The sequence below is a fragment of the Patagioenas fasciata genome, chromosome 36 (assembly GCF_037038585.1).
Source record: "Patagioenas fasciata isolate bPatFas1 chromosome 36, bPatFas1.hap1, whole genome shotgun sequence".
Lineage (NCBI taxonomy): Eukaryota > Metazoa > Chordata > Aves > Columbiformes > Columbidae > Patagioenas > Patagioenas fasciata.
The window spans coordinates 973,003-989,733 of NC_092555.1; the positions used below are offsets into that span (position 1 = coordinate 973,003).

The following is a 16,731-nucleotide window of genomic DNA, read 5'->3' on the forward strand; positions in this document are numbered from 1 at the left end:
TCAATGGGGTCAATGGGAGTCAATGGGGTCAACGGGTCAATGGGGTCAATGGGGTCAATGGGGGTCAATGGGGGTCAATGGGGATCAATGGGTCAATGGGGTCAATGGGATCAATGGGGGTCAATGGGGGTCAATGGGGGTCAATGGGTCAATGGGGATCAATGGGGATCAATGGGGTCAATGGGAGTCAACGGGGTCAATGGGTCCCAGGGTCACATTCCCGCTGTCCCTGTCCCCGCTGTCCCCGCTGTCCCAGGGCTCAGTGCTCACTCTTCATTGGTTCCTGGCCTTTTGCATTCATTAATATTCGGTTAATTATTCGTTAAGGTTTTCTTGCCATAGTTGAGCCCAGCAGGAACCCCCGGGGTCCTAAAACCCTCCCTCTCTATGGGTCCCTATGGGTCTCTATGGGTCCCTATGGAGCTCTATGGGGCTCCTTGGATCTCTATGGGGTCCTATGGGTCTCTATAGGTCCCTATGGGGTTCCATGGGGCTCTGTGGTTTCCTATGGGCCTCTATGGGTCCCTATGGGTCCTTATGGGTCTTAATGGGTCTCTATGGGGCTCCTTGGGTGTCTGTGGGTCCCTATGGGGCTCTTTGGGGCTCTATGGGTCCCTATGGGGCTCCTTGATGCTCTATGGGTCTCTATGGAACCCCCAGGGTCCTAAAACCCTCCCTCTCTATGGGTCCCTATGGGTCTCTATGGGTCCCTATGGGTCTCTATGGGGTTCCATGGGGCTCTGTGGCTCCCTATGGGCCTCTATGGTCTCTATGGGTCCCTATGGGGTCCTATGGAGCTCTATGGGTCTCTATGGGTCCCTATGGGTCTCTACAGGCTCTACGGTCCCTATGGGTCTCTATGGGGTTCCATGGGGCTCTGTGGCTCCCTATGGGCCTCTATGGTCTGTATGGGTCCCTATGGGGTCCTATGGAGCTCTATGGGTCTCTATGGGTCCCTATGGGTCTCTACAGGCTCTACGGTCCCTATGGGTCTCTATGGGGTTCCATGGGGCTCTGTGGCTCCCTATGGGCCTCTATGGTCTGTATGGGTCCCTATGGGGTCCTATGGAGCTCTATGGGTCTCTATGGGTCCCTATGGGTCTCTACAGGCTCTACGGTCCCTATGGGTCTCTATGGGGTTCCATGGGGCTCTGTGGCTCCCTATGGGCCTCTATGGTCTCTATGGGTCCCTATGGGGTCCTATGGAGGTGGGTGGTTTTTTCCAACCAAAGTGATTAATGAGTTTTTAGGGTTTATCCCAAATGATGGGAACCCCCGGCTCCTTCCTTCCCTCCTTCCCTCCTTCCTTCCTTCCTTCCTTCCCTCCTTCCCTCCTTCCTTCCCTCCTTCCCTCCTTCCCTCCTTCCTTCCCTCCTTCCCTCCTTCCTTCCCTCCTTCCTTCCTTCCCTCCTTCCCTCCTTCCCTCCTTCCCTCCTTCCCTCCTTCCTTCCCTCCTTCCTTCCTTGCCCTCTCATAACCGCACGCGAGCCCCGATGCTGAGGGCCCTTGAGCTCCTCCTCGCCTTTGAAAACAACATGGCCGACCTCATCTTGTTGATGATGGGGATCTCCTGGAGCAGGCCAGGGATCTTCTGGAGATCCTCGGAACGTGGTGCTTTCTTTTGAGCCCACGACTTCTCTGCCTGGGGCCTCTTCCCATTGGACGCTCTTGGAGGAGCCACTGAGTTTTTGGAGCTCGCCACCTCTTTTGGATGAAGCTGGAGCAGCTGGGGATGGGCCTGGGATGCTGGGCAGGAAGAGCCAGGGCCGGTGCTGGACCCTCCCCAGCCCATTTCTCGCTGTTCGCTCCTCCAGAATCCTCTGAATCTGATGGTGAAGATGACGAAGATGACGAAGATGACGAAGATGACGAAGATGACGAAGATGACGAAGATGACGAAGATGACGAAGATGACGAAGATGACGAAGATGACGAGCGCGGCCCCATGCGGGAAGACATCAAGAAGCTGATGGAAAGCAAGAAGAAGCAGCAGTCGCTCCAGGAGAGCTTTGGATGGCCCAGACCACCCCTTGTGCTTTGGATGCCCACACCACCCCTTGTGTTTTGGATACCCCAGACCACCCCTTGTGCTTCGGATGCCCACACCACCCCTTGTGTTTTGGATACCCCAGACCACCCCTTGTGCTTTGGATGCCCACACCACCCCTTGTGTTTTGGATACCCCAGACCACCCCTTTGGGGAAGACCCTCCGTATGCTGAGGTGTTGCGTCTCCTTCCTCTTCATCCTCTAAAAGGTGTTTGGTGAAGAGCAGAGCTGGAAGCGGGGGTTCCCATCATTTGGGATAAACCCTAAAAACTCATTTTGGTTGGAAAAGACCCTCGAGGTCATGGAGGCCAAGCATAACCTACCCCTGGCACTGACCCATATCCCTGAGGACGTTGTTTTGTGACACCATGGGGACCCCGCCTTGTCCTCAGGGCCCATTGTGACATCCTGGACACCCCCCATTGTCCCCAGAGCCCATTGTGACATTCCAGGACTTTACTTTGTCCCCAGGGCCCATTTTGGCACCATGGGGGATCCCTTTGTCACTGGGGCCCATTGTGACATCCAAGGACCCCCCCTTGTCCCCAGGGCCCATTGTGACATCCTGGGGACCCCCTTTGTCCCTGTCGAGGGTTAAGATTCCTAACCCCAACTCCTAACCCCAACTCCTAACCCAGACCATAACGCTAATCCTAATCCTAAACCTAAGCCTAATTCCTAACCGTAAACCCAATCCTAACCCAATCCCTTAACCTTAACCCAATCTCTTAACCCTTATCCCAATCCCTTAACCCTAACCCAAACTCCTAACTCTAAGCCTAAGCCCAACCCAGACGCCTAAGACCAACCCAGACGCCTAAGACCAACCCAGACGCCTAAGACCAAGCCGAACCCTAACCCAAACTCCTAACACTAAGCCTAACCCTAACGGAAACTCCTAACCCAAACTCCTAGCCTTAAGACTAACCCTAAATCCTAACTCAAACTCCTAACCCTAAGTCTAAGCCTAAACCAAACTCCTAAGCTTAAGACTAAGCCTAACCCAAACTCCTAAGCCTAACCCTAACCCAAACTCCAAAACCTAAGCCTAACCCTAACCCAAACTCCTAACCCTATGCCAACCTTAACCATATTCCTACCCTTTCCCCCTAAACCTGAAGTCTTACTGCTTACACAAACACTATTCCCTAACCCCTAACCTTAATCCTTACTCCTAACATTAACCCTAATACTAACCCTTATCACTAACCACATCCCTACCCATAAGCCCTAAACCTAATCCTAATCAAACCCTAATAATAACCCTAACCCTACCCCTAACACCTATCCCTTCATCTAAACTTCTAATATTAGTCCAATCACTTACTGTAATCCTAAAGCAAGGCTAAATCGAAGACCAACCTCTACCCCTAACTCCAACTCTAAACCTAATGCTTAGCCCTCTTACTCTAATCAGAAATCTATGCCTAAACCTAAAACCAAACTCTATCCCTCACCCAAAACCCCTCACCTTAACTCTAACCCTAATCCTAATCAAACCCTGACCCTACCACTAACTCTAACCCAAACGTAACCCTAACCCCAGCCCTACTTCCTCAAACCAACCCCTAACCCCAACCACTTCCACTGACACTACTCTCTATCCCTAACACTAATCAAATCCTAACCCTAACACATGAACACCTAACCTAAACCCAAATGCAAACACATACCCGAACCTAAAATCCTAACTCTCAGACTAATCCCTAGCTCCTAAGTCTAGCACTAACCATAATTCCTAACCCTAAAGCCTAACTCTAACACATAACCCTAATCCGAAACATCACCTAACTGAAACACATACTCCTAACCCTAACAGTAATTCTAACCCTAACTCTGACCCTTGCCCTACGTTTAACCCTATTTCTAACCTTCGATCTAACCCTCCCCCTTAAACATAAATCAAACCCGTAACCCCAAAGTCTAACCCCACTCCCTAATTCCTAAGCCTAACCCTAACTGTAACTCCTAACACTTCCCTTTACCCTAAATCGAACCCTATACCTTAACCCTACTACTTAACCCTAACTTAAACCTCATAGAACCCAATCACAAACTTCTAATCCTAACCCTTAACGCTATGCTCTAACCTCTTGCCCAAAGTTTAATCCTAACTCTAACACTAAGTCTAACCCAAAACCTGACCCATAACCCTCACTCAAAACCCTAACCATGCTCCCTAAGCCTATCCCAAACTCTAACCCTAACTCTATCCCCTAACCCAAAACCTTACCTAACACTAACCCTCAACCTTAACTAAAACCTAACCCTTATCTAAATGCTAAACCTAAACCTAATCCTAACCCTAACTCTAAATCTAACCCTAACTTAACCCTTAAACTAAGCCCTAATTTTTACCCTAACTCTAACCTTTACTGTAAATCCTAACCCTAGGACAGCTGGGAGCCAAAAGGCTGAGCTGAGGACGCAGCTGAAGGTCGGCTTTTCAGGATTTGCCTGATGCAGTGCAGATGAGGACAGCCTGCAGAACAGGAAAAGAGGCTGACATGATCTGAAGGCCAGGTCAGGAGCCCCCCTCTTCCTCCACACTCCACAGTGCACAAGCACAGCACTCAATTGCTACCATCTTAGCCAACCCAAGAGAACAGGAGAGGTGGCTGCTGAAATCACTCCCTCCCCCGGGCCACCTGCCATGCAGTTGTCTCGTGGAGTACTGGCCTTGCTGCCAGTCAGGAGCCTGAGAGCGACTGGCACCACTAACCTCGACTTGCCAAAAGGCCCAGGAGTTGGGCTGGGTGCTGTCCATGGGGAAGGTGTGCTTGGCAAATTGGGAATGAGGTGGTGTGCAATGGTCGCTTCTGCTCGCCTTCCACAGGATGCTGCGCTGCAGCTACTGACATGAAAAAAAAAACAACAAACTTGGTGATCTAAAGAAAAGAGGTTTCCATGAGCCAAGAGAAGAAAATAAGAAGGAGAGCCCAGAGAAAAAGGAAGGGTAAAGACACAGCAGGGGAGAGGAAAGTGGGGGTGGTCAACAAATCAGAAGTGTTTTCTGTTAGAAGCCGAAAGGAAAAAAGGAAGGAGGGAAATGTAAACACCAGAAACCCCAGCGCACTGTCCTGAGCCCTGGCTGCACAGCGGCGCCCAGAGGGCCGGTCCCAGCCACTGCCTGGAGGCTGCAGAGTCTCCTCCTCCCATCACCCCAGGGGACAGGATACCCAGAGAAGATTGGCGAGGCCACCCCGCTCCAGGGTCTGGCACCCCCGCCCCTCTGTCCTGAGCAAGAAGACAGGAGGCGTTCCTCCAGCCTTAATCCGGGATGGGAACAACAGCAGGGACCTGGCCCTGCACCCCAAACCAGAGCAATTGCTGCAGCCCTGGGGCTGAGGGGCTCTCCCTGTCTGCCTCCAGCTGAGCAAGACACCCAGCATCCGGTCTACACTGTCCCCAACACAATCTCCAGATCACAAGACACAAGGCACCTATTGAAGACCCCAGGCAGAAGCTCAGACTCACTTTTTGGCACAAAACACCAGCTTCTTGGCTGGTAGTGGTGACATGGTGCTCTGGCCCTGAACAGCCTTCAGGACTCACCTGGCCTGTCACTGGGGAAGACACGGGTCTGTTGGTCACAGCTTTTTTCACCTGATCAGAGGCGCTGGCCCCAAGAGATAAAACAGAGCATGAGCACAGGGCCACAGACTGCACCAAAACCCTGAGCCTGCCCCCAGCCAGGCCCTGGCCAGCACGCCATGAGGGACGGCTGCACTGTCCCCCACAGCGCGGAGCCTCACTGGAGGAGTCGTGGCTCATGCTCAGGCAACGGGCTCTGCTTTGCCAGACAGAGGCAGCACAACAACAGCAGCTGCTTCCCTCTTGCCCACACCCTGCCTGACACTGGCAGTTAAGCAGCCTTGAGAGCAGGAACAGTGCAGCTGCAGGAACATCCCCTGTGAGAGCAGAGCTCCCCCCACCCAGACCCTGCCCCAGTACCTGATCTCCAGCGCCAGGTCCAGGAAAGGGTCAGAGGTCTCCCAGATGCTCCTGCACACTGAGAACTTCACTGCAAAAGCAAGAGCAGTAAGCACACCCTGGCACAACACCTGCACCCAACACCACCCCAGCACAGCACAGGCAGCTGCCGTGTTCCCCCTCTCCAGCTTTGGGCTCTGGGATGTCGGCACCAGGATTCACAGCGTGCAATTCCACTGCGTGCTGGGACAGCAAGTGCTGCTCCGTAACTGCCAACGTGGGTTCTTCAGCTGGTGGCAAAGAGCTGGGGCCCACAGCCAACAGCATTTTCCATCACCACAACACACCCCACAACCCACAGGAACATCCAGACTGACCAGCTGCAGCTCTGGAGAAGTTACACACACTCAGCAGTTTTCCCAAAAGGTTTTTGCTCCAAGGCTCTCAGGGAAACCACTGCCCTGAGAGTCACAGGCCCAGGACCTGGCAGCCAGCGCTCACCACGGGAGCACAGGGATCTGCCAAAGATCTGGTGAACCAGCACGGTGGTCTGGTGATCCAACCTGGAGACAGCAGCACCAGAGCTCACACTGCCCCTCTGCAATGGCCACCTCCGTGAGCCACCGCAGGATCCAAACCCATCCCAGTGGCAGCTCCTCTCTCCCTTCCCCTCAGGAGCATCTTGCCAACATTTATCCAGCACTTGCAGTGGCCACTAAGCAGGCCTGGAGCTGTCAGGAGAAAGGACTCCCTGGAGCTCACCCAGCTCTAAACTCAGCCCCAACCTGCTGCTGCCTCGGCAGCCGGCACTGCGAGCGGCGCAGAGATGGAGCAGTTGGCAAAGAGCTTTGCAAGGCAGAGCCCTCTGGGGCACAGCACTGAGCTGGACCCACTTCCCCTCTGCGTGACCGAGCGTCAGCCAAGAAAGCAGCAAGCTAAATTTCACAGGAACGGAAAATTAACATGGAAACGCTCATTTGTTCCCAGGTCGTACCTGTGGGATGGCCCCGAGGCTCACGGACACACTCAGGTGAAGCAGTCAAGGAGCCGCTGCCTACAGGGACGGCTGGAATCGAGCAGAAAGGAAAAGCGTTTCCATTTCACGTTGTGAAATGACCTGCAGCGCCTGGACGGGGGTCAGGCAACAACACGGGACCCAGACACATGCTGAAATTGCCAAAGCTGCAGAGGGGCTGCAGACCCCTTGTCTGGGACCTGGCAGCTTCCAAACTACTGTGTCCAGGCCACATGCAACACCCCTCAAGGACCAGATGGACCAACACGGGGCCTCTCAGGGCCTTCTGACCAGGAGACCTCTCACACACACAAAAGGAAACCCACACTAACGTGGGAGCATGGAGCACCAGGGCAAAAAATGATCATCCGTGTTTCTCCTAAATCAGAGCCTGCTGGCTACTGCAAGGTCAACTATTGCAAGAAAACGTTCACAAATAATAAACCAAATACTAACAAACGCAAAAGGCCAGTAACCAATGAACACTGAACACTTACCCCTGCGATTCCCCTCAGGCTCAGGAACAGGATTACACCAAGAGGCTTGATCAGCATGGACTGCAGGAACCAAACAGGGAGTCAAACACGGGTGGGAGCTTCCATGGCACGTTGTGATCTCCTGCTTCCTCAGTCACCTGCTGTGATGGGAGAGGGTGAGATAATGACACGAGACACATACAGAGGTGTGTGTTCCCACAGCTAGAAACAGAGCACGGGTGACCTTTTTGCTGAGACCTAGCAGGTTTTCAGGCAAATTGAACATTCATGACTTGTCTGTGTAATACCACCAAGGCACAAAAAGCTTTTGGAAAGCCTCTGAGAGGATCTTGGGTACAATCACACATGAATAACCTATTAAAACACGAGTGTTTATTCGCTCAAGCAGACAGACAGTGACAACTCACCTCTGGGACAGCCCAAGGCTCCTAACCAGGACCCAGCTGAGAAGCTCGATCAACTCTGCCAAGGCCATGTCCTGGAGTCAAGCACAGATCAGAGAGGTTTCCAGGCTCACCGAGCAACACTCCTGCATTCCAGGTAAAAGAGGACATAGACAAGAGAGAAAAAACAAAACACAACACAGCATATTTAGGACAACAGTGCCCATATCTTGCAGAAAAATAGCCGTATTTGGGGAAAAAACTGGCAAAATGACAAAATATTCCAAATATTTGGGGGCTAAATTGGTCAACACAGGCAAAACAATCTGAGTATTTGGGCAAAAAGTGGCCCAAAGAGGCAAAAACATCCACACTTGGGTGCAAAGCTGTCGGCAAACATGAAAACATCCCATATTTGGGATCACAGTGCCCATATCAGGGGAAAAAATGGGCAAAAGCACCTGAGTATATCGGGTCAAGAGAGGCAGAAAAAACCAAAGCACCACTAGATTTGAGCAAAACTGGCCAAAAAGGGGTATAACATCCCCAGATTCAGGGTGAAACTGGACCAAAGAGTCGAAGTATGCCCAGATTTGGGTAAAAAAATGGCCAAAAATGGCCCAAACACCCCCAGATTTGGGTATAAACAAAACTGGAAAACCAAAGAACTCCCAGATATAGGCAGAAACGATCCCAAAGGGCACAAATGTGCCCAGGTTTAGCTCTAAAGTGGCCCAAAGTGCCAAAGCAATCCCAGCTTTGATTTGAAACGGGCCCAAAGGCTCAAAGCGCGCCCTGGGATGGGGCCGTGTGGCACGAGGCTGGGGGGCAGGGAGGGCCCCACAGGGACTCAGTGCTGGTTTCTGCCCTGTGCCAGCACTCCCAGCCCCTGCTTGCCCAGAACCTGCCCCTGAAGCAGCCGCAGCCCCTCTCCCCTCCCTGCGGGTGTCTGCCCCCTGCCCACACCCTGGTGCTGCCTGGCTCGCCCTGCCCGGCCCAGCCCGGCTGCTCTCCCGGCCCCAGCCCCAGCCCTGGCCCCACTGCTGCCCTGCTCAGCTGCTCGGGGCTGGGTGCTGCCCCTGCTCGCCCACCTGCTCCCTGCGCTCGGCTGGAGCAGCCTGGGCGTCCCGGGCTGGCAGGGACACCAGGAGGAGGAACAGGGTGAGGACCATGGCCCCCACGCTCGCCCCATGATGCTGCTGCTGCCAAGACACAGCACAGCACGTCACCGAGGGGCTCTGACCTCACAGTCACATTGGAATCACCACATCTGCACACTGCTGCATGGCCTTGTGCTACACCAGCATGGAAGGAACCGAGGTGGAGAAGGGTGCACCTATTTTGGGAGGCAGCTCTGCCTGTGGGAGTGCACAGGCTCTCACTTCTTGCTTCCCAGAAATCAATCAATCAATCAATCCCAAAAGCTACATATTAATAGTAAATTTAAATAAAAAAAGCCAACTTCAAGGGTCTTTACTTGTAGCTATATTTGTCAGGCAGCTCTCTGGGAAGAAACCAGCTTTTCCTGCTAGTTTGACCACAGCTTCAACGCCTTTAAAGCCACCACTTCTGAGCTCTGCTGCTCCAACACAGCCTCACAGCCCAGCAAAATCATAGTGCAGGCAGAAAGCTTCACCATACAGAGATGGAGACAGTCAGGAATACGTTCCTCTCAAAAGCAGACACTGCAAACCACTCTTCCTCTTGCTTACCAAATTCAGACAGCGTTAGAAAACAACAACAACAAGGAAGCGAGATTCTTCTTTTATGCACCCCATTGTATGGACCATTCAACATCAAGTCCAACCGAAGTCTGAACCTCCGAATGAGAAATGCCATCTTCAAATTTCTAGGAAAATGAAGGGCTTTGAAGTGGCAAGACCATAAAATGTTCATTAAAGCACTGCCATGCAAGTCCGCACCCCTGATCACAGACCACCTGCCCTGGTACCAAAGGCAGTGATGTTCTCAGCTGACATCTGGAAAGCAGCACAAAGTCTCATGTTCTCCAGTGCCAAACATGTAGTTTGGAACTGAAACAGGGCAGTAAACCATCTCCAGTCAGTCTGTTTTCATTCGAGGACATCAGGACAAGTTCAGTTCACGTTCACCAGGAATCACAGCAGGTCCCACCCGTCCCTGCAGACCCCAACACCGCTCCTGTGCAGGGTCCCCAGGAGCAGTAAGCACAGAACAAGAAACCTCCCTTCCAAAGAAGGCCCACAGCTGCTCTTCCAACGAGCTGCATAAGCAGCAGCTGAGAACAACCTCTGCTGTAGCTGCACCAGGCTCTGCTGTCTGCAGAAGGAGAGCAGCTCCTAAATGATCCCCAGCCCTACAGACACAGCCCAGGGCAGTGATGAGGAACCACCAGAGTGCAGGGACACCTGGCCATTCAGTTGAAGCTGCTGGGGAGAAGGACAGAGGACCAGCAAGAGACAAATCAGACAAGAGAGAAGACAGAGGAGCTGAGAGAGAAACAAACACACAGGGAAAAGGACGGAGAGATGAAGGCAAAAAGGGACAATGAGCTGGGATGAGACAGGGAGGAAGAACCAGCAGGGCTGATGAGCAGGACAGAGGGATGGGGAGGGGGGAGGAGGAGAAGCAGGAAGGGGCTGGAGAAAGACAGGGAGGGGGATGCAAGATGGAGAGACAAAAAGAAAGACAGGGAACAGAACAAAGGGAGTGAGAAATAAAGCAAAGTTGGGATCCAAATGAAGAGACTGGAAAGGGGAAACATGCAACAAGGAGCTGGAGAAAGAGGAAAAGAGGGCTGGGGAGCAGGAAAGAGGAAGAGAAGACAAAGAAAAGGCAGAGCCAGCTGGACAGGGGTGATATAGTGAGAAGGGATGGCACTGGGAACAGGGATGGGAGACAGAAAGAAAACCAGGACAGAAAGACATCAAAAGGAAGAGGGGCAGTAATCTGGACAGAGCTGGAGAAAGAAGCAGCCGGGAAAGGGAAGACAGGCAGAAGACAGAAGGGGAGCAGGAGAGAGAAAGAACAACAAGGGTTGGGGGCAGGACAGAGATTGGGGAAAAAATCCTGGGGCGGGCAGCAAGATGGAGAGGGAGTAAAAAAGAAGAGGGGCAGGAACAGGTGCAGGGAGCAGGACAGAGGGATACAGTGAGAAATGATGGGGCAGGGAGCAGGACACAGCAACAGAGCAGAATGTGACAAAGAGAAACCAGGGATGATGAGAAGCACAGAGCAGCGGAGACAGAGAGGGAGATACGAGAAACCCTGCACAGAGGTGGAGACGGGTGGAGGAAACGGTGAGGAAGAAGCAGAGAGGGGCAGAGAGAGAAGAGATGAAGAGGGAGAAGGACACAGTAGGAAAGAGGAGGGAGCAGGGAGGGAGGGAGGGGAGCACAAAACAGGATGAAATGAGCCCAAGGGCCCAGCACTCACCACAGTTCCTGCTCTCTGCACTGCCAGGCAAGCTGTGCAGTTCAGGCACTTCTGTCTGCCTGTCTTTCCCTCCCCTCCTATTCTGTAGCTCCAGCCGTTTGTCCATCCCGCACCTAAGAGAACACATGGGTGTCTGACAGCTCTCACAGCACGAGGCTCCCCAGACGCACCCCACACACACACACACTATACGGCCGGACAGTGATTTTCCCCACTTACACAGACCCTGCGGTGCACGTTTGTGATCTGCTCTGCTGAGGCTGCTCACAGGGACTCTTCCTCACCCAGAGGGGCAGCTGTCTCTGGTGCAGCTGCAGCAGCAGCTGTGGGGATCCCCTGCACTTCACCCTCCAGCTGCTTCCCCTTCTCCTGCTCTCTCCAGCTCCAGCCCCAGCAGCTCCTCTCCAGCAAGTGCCCCCTGCCCCCTCCCCCGCCCAGGAGAACAAGGCCAGAGCAGCCCACACACACCTGGGCCAGAGGCAGCAAGACATCTCCAGGGCCCCAGAGGGAGGAAAAAGGGCCCCAGGGCTGGGCCGGGCGCTGCTCGGCCTCGGGCAGCTCCACGGGCGCCATGGCAAAGCTCACGCTGGCCCCCTGCAGAGCAACCGCCTGCTCAGCCTGGGCTGCGGCACCATTGGTCGGGAGGGCTGTCAGTCTCCTCCCCTGAGCTGATCCTGCAGCTGATTGGCTGCCTGGGCAGTGATTCTGTCCTGGTTTGGGGCTCGCCCTGCCCTGAGGTGATACTCTCTCTGATTGGCGACCTGAGGGGTTACTCCCCCCACAGTGTCCGCCTTCCCTGAGCCGCTGTTTCCTCTGATTGGCTGTCTGGGATTTCCCACTGGCTCCCCCCACCAAATGATTGGTCAGACTATTTGTCAATCATCCTGTGCTGCACTCCCACCAGGTGTGATTGGTGCAGTCAGCACAGCCCACCCCTCAGGGCTGCCCAGTTTGTTCAACTGTCGCCAACTGTCCTGCAGGTCTCAAAGCTCGATTGGCTGCTTACGTTTCAATCACATGACTTGCCCCGCCTCCTCAAATGTGATTGGCTGCATTTCATCCCCTGGCTGTCCACAGACTTCCGGGCGGTTGTTGCCAGGCAGCGGCTCCACCTGAAAATGAAGCTGTGGACCCTCACCAAAGGCCGTGGGTGATGAAAGATGCGTTGGGACCCTAAACATGAGGATTTGGCCCCAAGAAGAGGGCTCTGGGCACTCAGAAGGACGGGCAGATGCCACAGATGGCGCTTCGGACCCTGCACACGAGGGGACCCTCTTGGCTCCACCCGAGCTGGGTTTGGTGCCCGTGACCCCACGTTCCAGCTCTGCTGTGCTTTCTGACCTCATGGGCCCTCTTGTCCTGCCAAACTTCTGCTGCCAAACCCTGCTGTGGGAAACAATCCCCTTGCCAAGAGAACAGCCCCGGGCAGGATCTCTCAGCAAAGCGTATTTTATAAACGATTTGGCAAGACCAGGTGTTCTACCCAAAGACAGCACAGGGAATGGGACAAAAAGCCCCCGCTTACACATCCACCAACCCCAGCTGCACATTCCCTGCCCTGCTCCCCAGCGCTTGGCACTGCAGGGGTTACAGACTCCCCAGGGCTGGCCTCAGTTTACCTGTCTCATTCATCTAATTAACAACCCTCTCACCTTATTGATTTATTTGAAATATGGATTCCTGGCTCTTTGGTTGCCCTTCCCCCTCGATTATCTTTTTAAACACAGTGATCAGTTTGGACTGTGAGCACCTTGGTGCCACCCTCGCCACCCTTGGCCACCGCCACCGCCACCCCAGTGACCCCCACGGCTCCACCAATGAACTGGAATGATGGCACGGGGCGTGCGTGTGTCTCTGGGGTCCCTGTGGCCAGCTGTGTGTCCCACGGGTGTGTGTCTGTGCTGGGGCACGTATCCCATGGCTGGCATGGCCAGGACAAGCACGTCTGCAGGATGGAGCTGCCCCAGCCTCCCTGCTCCTGTGCTGGCTCTGACTCGTGCCCATGACCCAGCCTGTCTGCACATCCCAGCAGTCTCTGTGACCCAGGCCATCCATGTCCCAGCCTATCTCTATGTCCCAGCCCACCCCCGTGTCCCAGTCCATCTCCATGTCTCAGCAGCCTCTGCGCCCCCAGCTGTCCCGGTTTTGGTAAAAAACAAGTTTCTCTTTTAGTGAATTTTGCCTGTCAGCCAAAGCCTTCATGTCAGCTGCATTTTCCTGGAGAACCAGACACATGTTTTGGTAAACCCAGCAATGGAATGGAAACTTATTGACAAGCACAGATGGACATCTCGCGAGAGGGGCAACGAGAAACCGGTGACCAACTGTGTATAACATTCCGTTCATGTGAATACTTCATATAAAAGCGGGAGATCACGAGGATCTTGTCCCTTTTCCTTCCTTTTTGCCTTTTTCCTTCCTTTCTGCTCATGGCCGACATCAGGAGAGGACCTTGCTGGTCGTCCCTGCGAACGGAGGCCAGTGAGAGACTGAATCCAGCTCCGGTTGGCTGCAGAGTCTGATCCAGGACTTTGGGTGCTGGCTCTGCAGTTGCTCAGACTTACAAGATGGGTTTTGTATATTTGTATCATTTTCTCTGTTCTCATCAGTAGCATCAGTAAAACATCTTGAACTTTTCCAACTCTCTCCCCTCTGTGCTTCTTCCCCTCCCGATCGCCTGTGCTGAGTGGGAAGGGGGGAGAGGGAGGGGCAGAAGGGGGAAGTGGGGGGCAGAGGAGGTTGACAACACATCTGCCAGGGTTTGATTGTCACCCCGCAATCCTAACCCTCGACAGGGACAAAGGGGGACCCAGGATGTCACAATGGGCCCTGGGGACAACGGGGGGTCCTGGGATGTCACAATGAGCCCCAGTGACAAAGGGGTTCACCATGGTGCCACAATGGGCCCTGGGGACAAAGGGGGTCCCCATGGTACAACAATGGGCCCTGGGGACAAACGAGGTCCCAAGGATGTCACAATCGGCCCTGGAGACAAAGAGAGGGTCCCCTGAATGTCACAATGGGCTCTGGGGACAAGGGGGTGCAGAGGATGTCACAATGGCCCCTGGGGACAAAGGGGGTCCCCAGGATGTAACAATGGGCCCTGGGGACAAACGGGATCCCCAGGATGTCACAATGGGCCCTGGGGACAAAGGGGGGTCCCCATGATGTCACAATGGGCCTTGGAGACAAGGGGTGTCCCACCCTGTCACAATGGTCCCTGGGGACAAAGGGGTCCCCAGGATGTCACAATGGGCCCTGGGGACAAGGGGGGGTCATGGGATGTCACAATGGGTCCTAGGGACAAAGTGGAGTCCTGGTATGCCACAATGGGCCTCAGTGACAAAGGGGGTCCCCACGGTGTCACAATGGGCCCTTGTGACAACAGGGTCCCCAGGATGCCACAATGGGGTCTGGAGACAAGAGGGGTCCTGGGATGTCACAATGGGCCCTGGGGACAAAGTGGGCTACCCAGGATGTCACAATGGACTCTGGGGACAATGGGGGTCCCCAGGATGTCACAAAGGGCGCTGGGGACAAGGGTGGTTCCTGGTACGTCACAATGGCCCTGGGGACAAAGGGGGTCCCCAGGATGTCACACTGCGCCCTGGGGAAAATGGGGGGTCCTGGGACGTCACAATGGGCCCTGGGGACAAAGGGGGTCCCCATGGTGCCACAATGGGCCCTAGGGACAAACGGGGTCTCCAGGATGTCACAATCGGCCCTGGGGACAAAGGGGGCTCCCCAGGATGTCACAATGGGCTCTGAGGACAAGAGGGGTCCCAAGGATGTCACAATTGGCACTGGAGAAAAAGGGGAGGGTCCCCACGGTGCCACGATGGGCCCTGGGGACAAGGGGGTTCCCAGGATGTCACAATGGGCCCTGGGGACAATGGGGGGTCCTGGGATGTCACAATGGGCCCTGGGGACAAAGGGAGTCCCCAGGATGTCACAATGGGCCCTGGGGACAAAGGGGGTTCCCCTGAACGTCACAATGGGCCCTGGAGACAAAGGGGGGTCCCCAGGATGTCACAATGGGCACTGGAGAAAAAGGGGGGGTCCCCACGGTGTCACAATGAGCCCTGGGGACAATGGGGGATTCTGGGATGTCACAATAGGCCCTGGGGACAAAGGGGGTCCCCAGGATGTCACAATGGGTCCTGGGGACAACGGGGGTCCCCACAGTGTCAGAATGGGGCCGGGGGATAAAGGGGGACCGCAGGATGTGCATAATGGGGCCTGGGGACAATGGGGGGTCGTGGGATGTCACAATGGGCCTTGGGGAAAAAGAGGGGGTCCCCAGGATTTCACAATGGGCCCGGGGAACAACAGGGGGTCCTGGGACGTCACAATGGGCCCTGGAGTAAAGGGGGGTCCCCAGGATGTCACAATAGGCCCTGGGGACAAAGAGGAGTCCCCTGAATGTCATAATGGGCCCTGAGGACAAGGAGGGTCTCCACGGTGTCACAATGGGCCCTGGGGACAAAGGGAGTCCCCAGGATATCACAATGGGCCCTGGGGACAAAGGGGGTCCCCATGGTGTCAGAATGGGCCCTGGGGACAATGGGGGGTCCTGGGATGTCACAATGGGCCCTGGGGACAATGGGGGGTTCTGGGATGTCACAACAGGCCCTGGGGATAAAGGGGGTCCCCATGATTTCACAATGGGCCCAGGAGACAATGGGGCATCCTGGGACGTCACAATGGGCCCTGGGGACAAAGGGGGTCCCCATGGTGTCACAATGGCCCTGGGGATAAAGGGGGACCCCAGGATGTGTATAATGGGGCCTGGGGACAATGGGGGGTCCTGGGATGTCACAATGGGCCCTGGAGAAAAGGGGGGGTCCTGGGATGTCACAATAGGCCCTGGGGACAAAGGGGGTCTTCAGGATGTCACAATGAGCCCGGGGGACAAAGGCGGTCCCCAGGATGTCACAATAGGCCCTGGGGAAAAAGAGGGCTCCCCAGGATATCACAATGGGCTCTGGTGACATAGGGGTCCACAAGATGTCACAACGGGTCCTGGGGACAAGGGGGTCCCCAGGATGTAACAATGTGCCCTTGGGACAATGGGGGCTCCTGCGATGTCACAATGGGCCCTGGGGACAAAGGGAGGCCCCAGGATGTCACAATGGGCTCTGGGGACAAAAGGGGTCCCCAGGATGTCACAATGGGCCCAGGGGACAACGAAGCATCCTGGGACGCCACAATGGGCCCGGGGAAAAAGGGGGGTCCCCAGGTTGTTCACAATGGGCCCTGGGGACAATGGGGGTCCTGGGATGTCACAATGAACCCTAGGGACAAAGGGACTCCCCAGGATGTCACAATGGGCCCTGGGGACAAAGGGGGTCCCCAGGATGTCACAATGGGCCCTGGGTACAAGGGGGGTCCCACCCTGTCACAATGAGCACTGGGGACAAAAGGGGTCCCCAGGATGTCAC

General features: G+C 54.8%; 1 long non-coding RNA gene across 1 annotated transcript in view; it reads right to left on the reverse strand.

Moving 5' to 3' along the window:
- Window positions 1-11,868, reverse strand: part of LOC139826188 (uncharacterized) — a 285,705-nt gene extending 273,837 nt beyond the window's left edge. Inside the window, exons 1-2 of the long non-coding RNA XR_011736185.1 lie at window positions 11,759-11,868; window positions 11,291-11,403 (exon numbers count right to left, since the gene is read on the reverse strand). This is a non-coding gene — a long non-coding RNA (uncharacterized lncRNA). The remainder of the gene's footprint in view (window positions 1-11,290; window positions 11,404-11,758) is intronic.
- Window positions 11,869-16,731: the final 4,863 nt, after the last annotated feature.